Source organism: Microtus oregoni, unplaced genomic scaffold, assembly GCF_018167655.1.
Source record: "Microtus oregoni isolate MIOR12 unplaced genomic scaffold, Mior012 000040F_ref0000088, whole genome shotgun sequence".
In the NCBI taxonomy this organism is placed as follows: Eukaryota; Metazoa; Chordata; class Mammalia; order Rodentia; family Cricetidae; genus Microtus; species Microtus oregoni.
The window spans coordinates 17,406,110-17,417,490 of NW_024543207.1; the positions used below are offsets into that span (position 1 = coordinate 17,406,110).

General features: G+C 41.8%; 2 pseudogenes; one reads left to right on the forward strand and one right to left on the reverse strand.

The window, feature by feature from the left end:
- Positions 1 to 618: 618 nt before the first annotated feature.
- On the reverse strand, positions 619 to 8,532 carry LOC121433625 (annotated as a pseudogene).
- Positions 4,267 to 5,735, forward strand: LOC121433600 (annotated as a pseudogene).
- Positions 8,533 to 11,381: the final 2,849 nt, after the last annotated feature.

Genomic DNA, 11,381 nt, shown 5'->3' on the forward strand with positions numbered 1-11,381 from the left:
ATATTTATTTATTTATTATGTATACAATATTCTGTCTGTGTGTATGTCTGCAGTCCAGAAGAGAGCACCAGACCTCATTCCAGATGGTTGTGAGCCACCATGTGGTTGCCGGGAATTGAACTCAGGACCTTTGGAAGAGCAGGCAATGCTCTTAACCACTGAGCCATCCCTCCAGCCCCCAAGAATTTCTTATTTTTAACATTTTTGGCACTAGTGGTATTTCTCATGAGCATGAATTATCAGGTGTTTCGAAAGTTCTAAGTGGGTGCAAAAGAACTGGTACATACTTGACAGGGTTTCTCTCACAAATGTATTCTTTGATGTTGTTTAAGATGGAAAGGCTGGTGGTGACAGGCCTTGCCATTCTCCACACTCACAATGTTGCTCTCCAGTATGAATAGTCTGGTGATGAGAACGTGCTGTGTAAGTTCTAAAGTCTTACCCACATTCTTTACACTTGTGCGGTTTCTCTCAAGAATGAATTGTTTGATGTTACTGAAGTTTTATGGTATAGTTAAAGAGTTTGCCACATTCTTGACATTTGTGAGGTTTCTTCCAGTGTAAGTTAATGTGTGTTGACTTAGGCATGACGTGTTATACAAGGGTTTTTCACATTCTTCAAACTTGTAGAATGCGGAAATCCACATTTCCAGAACGGATTATGAAATGAGCAGAAAGAATCCATGACATTTTAATGATCTTGCCACATGTTTCATATTTGTAGGGTTTCTCTCTTATATGAATGCTCTTGTGTTCTGAAAAAAAAAGTGGAAAGTGCCACATACTTCTCAGTTTTAGGGTTTCTTTCCAGTATGACTGCTCATGTGAATATGGAGTCCTGATGAACAACTGAAGGGCTTGCCACATATTTTTTTTTTTAATAATTTTTTTTATTAAGAAAAGAAGAAAAAAAAACATAAACAAAAAACAAGTTTCCACCTCCTCCCAGCCTCCCATTTCCCTCCCCCTCCTCCCACCCTTCTACCCCTCCCCCCACTCCTCTCCCCCTCCCTCTCCAGTCCACAGAGCAGTCCAGGTTCCCTGCCCTGTGGTAAGTCCTAGGTCCTCCCCCCTCCGTCCATATCTAGGAAGGTGAACATCCAAACTGGCTAGTCTTCCACAAAGCCAGCACATTAAGTAGGATCAAAACCCCGTGCCATTGTCCTTGGCGTCTCATCAGCCCTCATTGTTCGCCATGTTCAGAGAGTCCGGTTTTATCCCATGCTTTTTCGGTCACAGTCCAGCTGGCCTTGGTGAGCTCCCAGTAGATCAGCTCCACTGTCTCAGTGGGTGGGTGCACGCCTCGTGGTCCCGACTTCATTGCTCATGTTCTCCCTCCTTCTGCTCCTCATTGGGACCTTGGGAGCTCAGTCCAGTGCTCCAGTGTGGGTCTCTGTCTCCATCCATCACCAGATGAAGGTTCTATGATGATATGCAAGATATTCGTCAGTATTGCTCTAGGATAGGGTCATTTCAGGTTCCCAATCCTCAGCTACCCAAGGAACTAACTGGGAACCTCATGTTGGGCACTTGGGAGCCCCTCTAGGGTCAAATCTCTTGCTCACCCTAAAGTGGTTCCCTTAACTAAGAATTGTGGTTCCGTGCTCCCCTATCCACCTTTCCTTTATCCCAATTCTCCTGATTCCCCAAATCCCCCCTCCTTCCCTTCTACCTTTTCTCTCCCCATCTCCCCTTACCCCCATCCCACCCCACCCCCAAGATCCTAATTTTCTCCCCGCTTGCCACATATTTAACACATGTATGACTTCTCTTGTCTCTGACTGAAATCCTGCCACATACTTCACACAAGTAGGGTTTCTCTCCTGTATGAAGGCACATATGCTTAGAAAGTCGTGATGGAATCATAAAGGCCTGGCCACATATTTCTCGTTTGTAGGGTTATTCTTTCGTATGAATCGTATTGTGTACAGGAAGTTGTGATGGAACATAGAAAGTTTTTCCACACACTTGACACTTGCAGGATCTCTCTCCTGTATGAATCCTCTAGTGTACAGAAACTGGTGATGGAACATAGAAGCCCTTGCCACAAACGTGGCACTTGTAGGCTTTCTCTCATGTATGAATTTTCTTGTGTGCAGATAATACTGATGAACTTTTGAAGGATTTGCCACATACTTCACATTTGTAGGGTTTTTCTCCTGTATGAATCCTCTTGTGGACAGAAAGGGCTGATGAACTGCTGTAGGCTTTGTCACATACAGTACACTGGTAGGGTTTCTCTCCTGTATGAATCCTCTTGTGTTCAGAAAGATGTGATGGAAAACAGAAGGCCTTCCCGCATACTTCACATTTGTGGGGCTTCTGTCCTGTATGAACTCTTTTGTGTTTTGAAAGTAAAGATGGAGAATGGAAGGCCTTGCCACACACTTCACACACGTAAGGTTTCTCTTCTGCATGGATTCCCTTGTGTACAGAAAGTTGTGATGGAATATAGAAGGCCTTTCCACACACTTCACACTTGTATCCTTTCTCTCCTGTATGAATTTTCCTGTGTACAGAAAATGCAGATGAACTTCTGAATGCTTTGCCACATACTTCACAACTGTAGGGTTTCTCTTCTGCGTGGATTTTCTTGTGGACAGAAACTGCTGATGAAGTTCTGAAAGCTTTGCCACATATGGCACAATTGATGGGTTTCTCTCCTGTGTGGATTCTCATGTGTTCACGAAGTAACGATGGAACACGGAAAGCCTTGCCACATTCTTCACACTTATATGGCTTCATTCTTAAATTAATTTTCTGGTATCTAATAGGTTGTGAGTTCTGAGGAAGGGTTATGCCAAATTCTTTGCCTGCATGGTGGTTGTTTCCTGGTGAGTAAAGGTTGGGAAATGAATGACTGAGCAAAATTATTTAAATTTATATTCAGTTTTAAGAACAAACATTGACTCATACCTGCATTTTCATTTTGAATAATGTTACATTCAAATTTCTATAGCGGTATTTTATTTAGCCAAATTAAAAGCATCATGAGAGGAAGAAATTATATAACTTGCAATAACAATAAAAAGCATGAAAACATGCAAACAAATGAATATTAATCAATGTGAAACATGTAAGGAAGGCATAACATCAACAATTAAGAAAACAAGAGTATGATGCTATTTTAAATGAGCCATTAAATACATATATAAATTTTATGTCTAGATGAATACAAAGTATAAAAGTAGTCCAAATTGAAAAACACATATTAATAGTTTATATATATATCCTAGATGCAGATATTTAGTTTTGGAAGGTACTAAACTTCAGCTTTGTAACAAGAAACCTGTCAATAACAGTATTAAATGACATATTTAAAGGGTCAAAGACAGAAATATGTATGCACATTTTATGAATAAAATCCATTGACCAAATTATGAAAAACAAATCATGTTCACCTAGAAATTATAAAACTTGGTCAGTTACTGTAAACAGAAGCTGACCTGATGGGAGGAGGACAGAGCATGCCAGAATCAATGCATCATAAACATCCTCTTCTCACAGCAGAACACAAAGAAAATCCTTTAAGCCTAAGCCCATCAGAACATTGTGAGTCAGTGATGCTGATAAAGCCTGGCTTTCTGCTGGATCTCTGGCCTCTCACCCTGGCCTCTGTCCCCTCATTCCTACACACCTGTTTCCATGGCAGCTGCTGCTTGTCTCTTCATGTCTGAAGGTTCTCGTCCTTCCTCCAGAAATGTGACCAGGTGTGGCTTAGAGGAGGCAAGTCCTGATCATGGGAAAAGAGAACATCATTATTAGTGTGTTCTCCTGGGGATCACATGTCCTGTCTAGGACTGTATATAGAATAAAAGGATACAAACAAGACTTGTAGAGCATTAGTTCTTTGTGAGTTTCCTGATGAGTAATCAGAATGCTTAGGAGGAATTTAGGATTTGCAGGTCTTGAGCTTTCAATCCATCAGTTACAAGGAAAAATATTTCAATTGCAGAGTGTGGTATTCTTTGTAACATGTGTGCTTCACACTCATGCCCTTACTTTATGACATTGCCACCAATATCCCTCTAAAAAGGATGGGAAGGTGTTATGAACACGAGAAGAAATAAAATCATTCTAAGGTACAGGAACACTCTCCCTAATTTTCCCTAAAATTTGTGCCATAAGTTTCATTGTGGGACGCACAAGCTCCCTTGAGATACTATAGAAAGTAATCAAGTTTGATGATGACAATTAAGAGTTCACTGTGGGCTTTTTTTCGCAACGGGTTTGCCGTCAGAACGCAGGTGTTGTGAAAACCACCGCTAATTCAAAGCCAAAATGGGAAAGGAAAAGACTCACATCAACATCGTCGTCAATGGACACGTCGATTCCGGCAAGTCCACAACAACCGGCCACCTGATCTACAAGTGTGGTGGAATCGACAAACGAACCATTGAGAAGTTTGAGAAGGAGGCTGCCGAGATGGGAAAAGGCTCCTTCAAGTGTGCCTGGGTCTTGGACAAACTGAAAGCTGAGCATGGTATCACTATTGACATCTCCCTGTGGAAGTTTGAGACCAGCAAGTACTATGTTACTATCATTAATGCCCCAGGACAGAGACTTCATCAAAAACATGATTACAGGCACATCACAGGCTGACTGTGCTGTCCTGATTGTTGCTGCTGGTGTTGGTGAATTCGAAGCTGGTATTTCCAAGAATGGGCAGACCCGTGAGCATGCACTTCTGGCTTACACCCTGGGTGTGAAACAGCTAATTGTTGGTGTCAACAAAATGGATTCCACCGAGCCACCCTACAGCCAGAAGAGATACGAGGAAATTGTTAAGGAAGTCAGCACCTACATTAAGAAAATTGGCTACAACCCTGACACAGTAGCATTTGTGCCAATTTCTGGTTGGAATGGTGACAACATGCTGGAGCCAAGTGCTAATATGCCTTGGTTCAAGGGATGGAAAGTCACTCGCAAAGATGGTAGTTCCAGTAGAACCACCCTGTTGGAAGCTTTGGATTGTATCCTGATACCAACTCGTCCAACTGACAAGCCTCTGCGACTGCCCCTCCCGGATGTCTATAAAATTGGTGGTATTGGGACTGTCCCTGTGGGCCGAGTGGAAACCGGTGTTTTAAAACCTGGCATGGTGGTGACCTTTGCTCCAGTCAATGTGACAACAGAAGTAAAATCTGTTGAAATGCACCATGAAGCTTTGAGTGAAGCTCTTCCTGGGGACAACGTGGGCTTCAATGTAAAGAACGTGTCTGTCAAAGATGTTAGACGTGGCAACGTTGCTGGTGACAGCAAAAATGACCCACCAATGGAAGCTGCTGGCTTCACTGCTCAGGTGATTATCCTGAACCACCCAGGCCAAATTAGTGCTGGCTATGCTCCTGTACTAGATTGTCACACAGCTCACATAGCATGCAAGTTTGCTGAGCTTAAAGAAAAGATTGATCGTCGTTCTGGCAAGAAGCTGGAAGATGGCCCGAAATTCTTGAAGTCTGGTGATGCAGCCATTGTTGATATGGTTCCCGGCAAGCCCATGTGTGTCGAGAGCTTCTCTGACTATCCTCCACTGGGTCGTTTTGCTGTTCGTGACATGAGGCAGACAGTTGCTGTGGGTGTCATCAAAGCTGTGGACAAGAAGGCTGCTGGAGCTGGCAAGGTCACCAAGTCTGCCCAGAAAGCTCAGAAGGCTAAATGAATATTATCCCTAACACCTGCCACCCCAGTCTTAATCAGTGGTGGAAGAACAGTCTCAGAACTGTTTGTCTCAATTGGCCATTTAAGTTTAATAGTAAAAGACTGGTTAATGATAACAATGCATCATAAAACCTTCAGAAGGAAAGGAGAATGTTTTGTGGACCATTTTTTTTTGTGTGTGTGGCAGTTTTAAGTTATTAGTTTTCAAAATCCGTACTTTTTAATGGAAACAGCTTGACCAAAAATCTGTCACAGAATTTTGAGACCCATTAAAACAAGTTTAATGAGAAAAAAAAAAGTTCACTGTGGAAGGTTCCCTCACCCATGTCATAGAATATTACTTTAAGGTGTGCTTCTTTTCTTCATGCTCCGGGAGATTTGTTTAATGATTCAAAAATGAGTTACATTTATCTGATTAAATAAAATTCCCCTAAAGTCAGGAGGCTGAGGCAGCTACCATCTGACTGGAAGTGGTAGGAGGAGGCCAGGGGGAGGAGTGTTTGTAAGTAGGGGTTAGGAGAAGGGCATTTTAGTAGAAACGAGACAGGAGAGAAGGTGAGCTACTTGCCATTCAGCCTCTCTGAAGAGAAAATTTTTGCTTTAACCTTTGAATCTTGAGTTCTTTAGAAGGGTAGAAATTTATACGAGTTCCCTTCATGGCATTGAAAGAGGCAGTGCATGAGGGAACAGAATTCCCTCAGGTTGAGGCTTTTGTGGAATAATCACTGCTGGTGGTACTAGAGCTGCAGGTCCTGATTAGAAGAGTCATGTCTTAAAAGGCAGCAATAATTTTTAAAAAAGACAACCCACCCAAGAACACAAGGTTGCTGAAATTCTCCAACATCACATCCTTGTACAAAGTCCATTGATCAGGGTCCAGGTATTCACACTCCTCTGCAGAGAAATCAATGGCCACATCCCTGAATGACACCATTTCCTGATATAAAGAAAAGGAATGACTATTAAATATAAAACGATTTAAAACAGCAGTAAAAATATGAATTAAAACAGTTATATGCACTTCTGTATATAAATCTAAAGGTCACCCAGAGTGAGAAGAGAGCTAGACACCCTTTGAACACACGTGAGCAATACCCTAAAATAAGTCTGATGCAGTGCTGTGATGTTGCACAGATCTCATCGTTAAGGAAAGTGAATGGCAGAAGATCCTGGGAACTCCCATGATATTATACATTTAAGAACCATCCTGAGAGGGAGAGTCTACAAAAGAGTACTGCAGACGCTGGAGAGATGGCTCAGTAGCAGAAAGCTGCAAGTGAAAAAACATGTCCCTAGGGATAAGAGTGGATTTCTCAAAGGAAAATTTGGAATGCAGAAGGGACTGGAGAAATGCATTCCAAGTCTTAAAAGACCATGAAAGCCAACATAAGCTACTACGCATAACTAAACTATCTGCTATACCTGAAGGACAAAGATAATATAAAAAACATTTAACAAATTAAAGAAAATGCAGGAAGTAATGTTTTAGGCTGTAGAGAAGGATATGATTAGTCAGGAGTCTATGGGAAGAAATAAGACGTCAAGTTTGTGACTAACACACAAAGGGCCACTCTGAACACAAACAGTACCACCAAAACTAGTAGCACAATGACAACACTCATTTATCAGAACAAAAGACTCTTGTATCTTCTCTACATGGCCTCGAACAGATTCACAGCCATCACCAGGAAATGAATGTCAGTACCCAAACTCCCTTTAGAGCTCTCCCAGACATGGAACGAGCAGTAGATTAGCGTTCCATATTAACAAAGGTAATGTCATATGACAGAGGACAAATAAGGAATATGGCTTAATTTAAAATGTAAGAGTTAGTAATAGGCCTTACCTATTGGAAGAGAATATTAAATCATATTCACGGTGATTTGTTATTTGAGAACTGCCTGGGGGAGAGACACTTCTGCCTACACCCCTCCTTTCAGAGATATTCAAGCCTCCTCCTGTCAATCATGAGATCCATTTATCTCATCACACCAAGTCCTCTCTCACATCTGAAAAGGAGTCAAAATTTCCGACATCACAGTCTCAAAAGGAATTGGATGCAGTATTACTCTCAGTATGTTTCACTCTGCAATGTGAAGTTCGTAATTATCTGGATTCAGCAAAGATAGGTTCATACTGACTACAAGATTATCCTGTGGGTATCTGGGAGTGGAATGTGACGATTCTGATCACAAGAGCATATATAACATTTCTATTCCACCAGAGGCTTCCCTAAATATCAAAATTCATTCCAAGGGAAAAGGAACTAACATCCCATACAGCAACTGTCTCACAGTACTCTGTCCCTGGAAACTAGGAACTTTAGGAACAGAGAGGTGAGCTTCTTAAAGTATGGAAGAGTATAGGTTTCTATAATGTATAGGTGGAGCCAGGTGTGGTGGGACATGCCTTTAATCCCAGCACTCTCAAACAAACAAAAACAAGAGAGAAAGTGAAATAGAAGAAAAAAATAAAAACATTATATAGGTGAGACTAGGTGTCTGTCCTTTCTGGAAGTCCTGAGAAATCTGACTATTGCCATGTGATCCAGAGTCAGCTAAGGGGCAGCATGCTTATCCAGCCAAGCAGGAAAGTGAGTTTCCTTCAGCTCCTCAACCACCAGAAGCACGGGAGGGCTCGGAAAGCAGGGGCGTCCTAGGAGACTGGACACTCACAGCACATGGCTTTGGCGTGGCGCCCTCTACCCTGTCAAACCTGCACCCGGGTGCAGTGGCCCAGCCTAGGTCAGCACAACACCTCCAGGTGAGCTTCTTCCGCATCCCTGCTAAGCAGCCCAAGTCAGCTCCCTCCACGCCACCTTGCAGTTCCTCAGATCTGCAGGACGGCGCTGCACCCTGCACCAACCTCCATGTCAGAGATCCAAGCCCAGCGCTGAGCAAGACACTCACCTAACTTTGGGGAAAAGCTAAATTTGAAGAATGAACATGGAGGTTCTGGATCCACAGCCCTTTCCTGTGTCGTCATCGTAATCCAGACTACATTTCCCATAAGTCAGCGCGAAAGACTTATTGGAGCCCACTGAAGGTGTTTTGTACAATGCCTGGGCTCCTGCCCAACTGCTTGCTGGTGAAGAAGGAAATGGGCTTGAGCAAGGGGGACAACAGGGCGTCAGGTTGTTACAGTCACGTGATCTGAGCACCCAGTGTTAGCCTGTGAGTATGGACAAGGGTGGACTAGCTTCAGGTAAGGGCTATAACACTAGACTATAAGGAAGATGGTTTTGGTTTAATACCCAATTATACAAAGAAATAAGTAATCCCTTTTCTCATTTGCTGACACTGACAGTTGGCATGTGAACATTGAATCCATGCAGTAATGAAGGGCATGGGTAATGGTCACGGTGATGTTTAAAATCATGGAACAAAGTAAAAACTACAAATCTCTGACGTTTACTTGCAGTGAACTTCCAGAATCCTTCTGAAGACTTTTCTGCACATCCCTTGTCCGCGCTTTATCCCATTAATTTGTGACAAATATAAACTTTGTGTCACAGCTACCACAGCAATCTAACCTACTTCTCCCTGTCTTTCCTGAGCACATTCTTTCCTCCTCTGCACCTCCCCCAGGAGGAGGGGCAGGACACCTGGGATCACACTGAAGAGTGTACTGTACTACTTCAAGGTGCAGTATAGAGTTTCCCTCTGAAATAGGTTTAGAATTCCTTATCGATTATCCCCTCTCTCTTTTGATCCTCACATCATCGGAATATACGATTTGAATATCAAAGGTATCTGTCTTTAGCTTACTTCGTTTTTGAAGCAGAACCGTGAGCTGCTTATTACTTGAGTCCACAGTGGTCTTCAGGTAACTTAGGTGGATACCTTCATTTTCCTGAAAACACAAAAACAAACCCTTTCCCATCTTAATTTTAGAGAAGTTCCATTTTGGCAAGTTATATCTAATCAATGAACAGCCTTTTGTTAGTTTCATACATTTGTTTAGATGAAATGACCATGTTATTTGATGAACTATCATCTCTTCTAATTAAGAGGTATCTATTGTTCAATTGTGATGGTACCATAGCTTTTCTTCTCTTTGGAAAAAGAAAAGAAAAAGCTCTTCCCAAATGTAACACATGTCCTGGTGTCCATTCTGAAGTCAACACATCTTTAAAGTATACCAGCTAATTTAATTCCATGGTTTTTCATGTTATCCTATGTTTCTCTACATTGTATTTTTGTCATTAGCACTTAGAAAATTCAAAGTTAATAAAGCATCATGCAATCTTGTTCTAATGGGACAAGCAGGCCTGCTTTTCGTCCTGCCCGGCTCCTGCAAGGCTAGCTTTACACCCAAAATAACAACACACAAATTGTATTCATTTAAATACTGCCTGGCCCATTAGTTTCAGCCTCTTATTGTGTAATGCTCACATCTTAATTAACCCATTTCTATTAATGTGTGTAGCACAATGAGGTGGTGGCTTACCGGGAAAGATTCAGCATGTCTGACCTGGTGGCTGGATCCGTGGCGTCTGACCTCACTTCCCTTCTTCCCAGCATTCTGTTCTGTCCACTACACCTATCTAAATCCTGCCCTATCAAAAAGCCACGTCAGTTTCTTTATTAACCAATGAAAGTTACAAATAGACAGATGACCCTCATCCATCATAATCTAATTATGGTGGCCTTTGTTTAATGTCTCTTTCTCTTTATTTAACATATCCTTCAATAAAAATAATTAGAATTTCCTCTTTATATTTTTTCAGGAGCAATTTTTAATCCCAAAAAAGGCAAAATTTTCCTTACCTTTTGAAACATTGCAAAGTATATAGATTTTGATCAGCTAATAAAATGTTATCCATATAAAGTTAACCTATAGAATCAGGAACTGCTTATGCATCATTTCTAATGGCTGACTTATAAAATATTTGAACAGGGTGGGTCTATTTAATATTTCCTGTGGGAGACCATTTCATCGATATCTCTTAACAGGATACGGATTATTACAAGTAGACATGATGAAGGCAAATTTTTCTCTGTGTTTTTCTTGTAAAGGTACAGTAGAAAAAACTCCTTCCCATCAAAAACTCTAAGTAGGTAAAAACCCTTCTTTTCCTGTGGATTCTACTCTGTGGTTTGGTGTTTTCCCCTGATGCTACATGTTGCATTTGAGATTTTTTTTTCTTTGAATTCTTCATCTGGCAGAGAAACCACAACAAACCAGAAGCAATCAAAACTCCCTGATGGTAACCCTGCAACAGCAGAATGTGTTCTCCATATTCCAGCCCCACAAGATGTTTGCCTCTGTTGTGTTTCTGAATTTAGTGTTGTCCTCTAAAACCAAGGTCTCTCTCCTCTCCTCTCCTCTCCTCTCCTCTCCTCCCCTCCCTCCCTCCCTCCGCCTTTCCCTCCCCCTCTCCTATCTCTGTTTTTATACCACCACCTTCTGGAATACACATGCATTTCTTAAATTGCCCAGGACTGCTTTGAACTCAACCACCACCGTACTCGTAAGAGGCAGACACCAGGTGGCCACCAGACCTCTACTCATATTTCATTTCAAAGGCTTAGCAGTGACTTTCCCATGTGAATTTCTTATGATTATCTCAAAGTAAAAAGTCAAAATGAATGTTTTACTCTGGAGTAAATTTCTAAAATAAGCAAACCTGTGTGTGAAATCACTGTAAAGTGACAAAAAAAAAATAACTAGTGAAAGACCCCAGTGGTGGGCAGTCTTTCAGGCTGAGGAGACCCTCC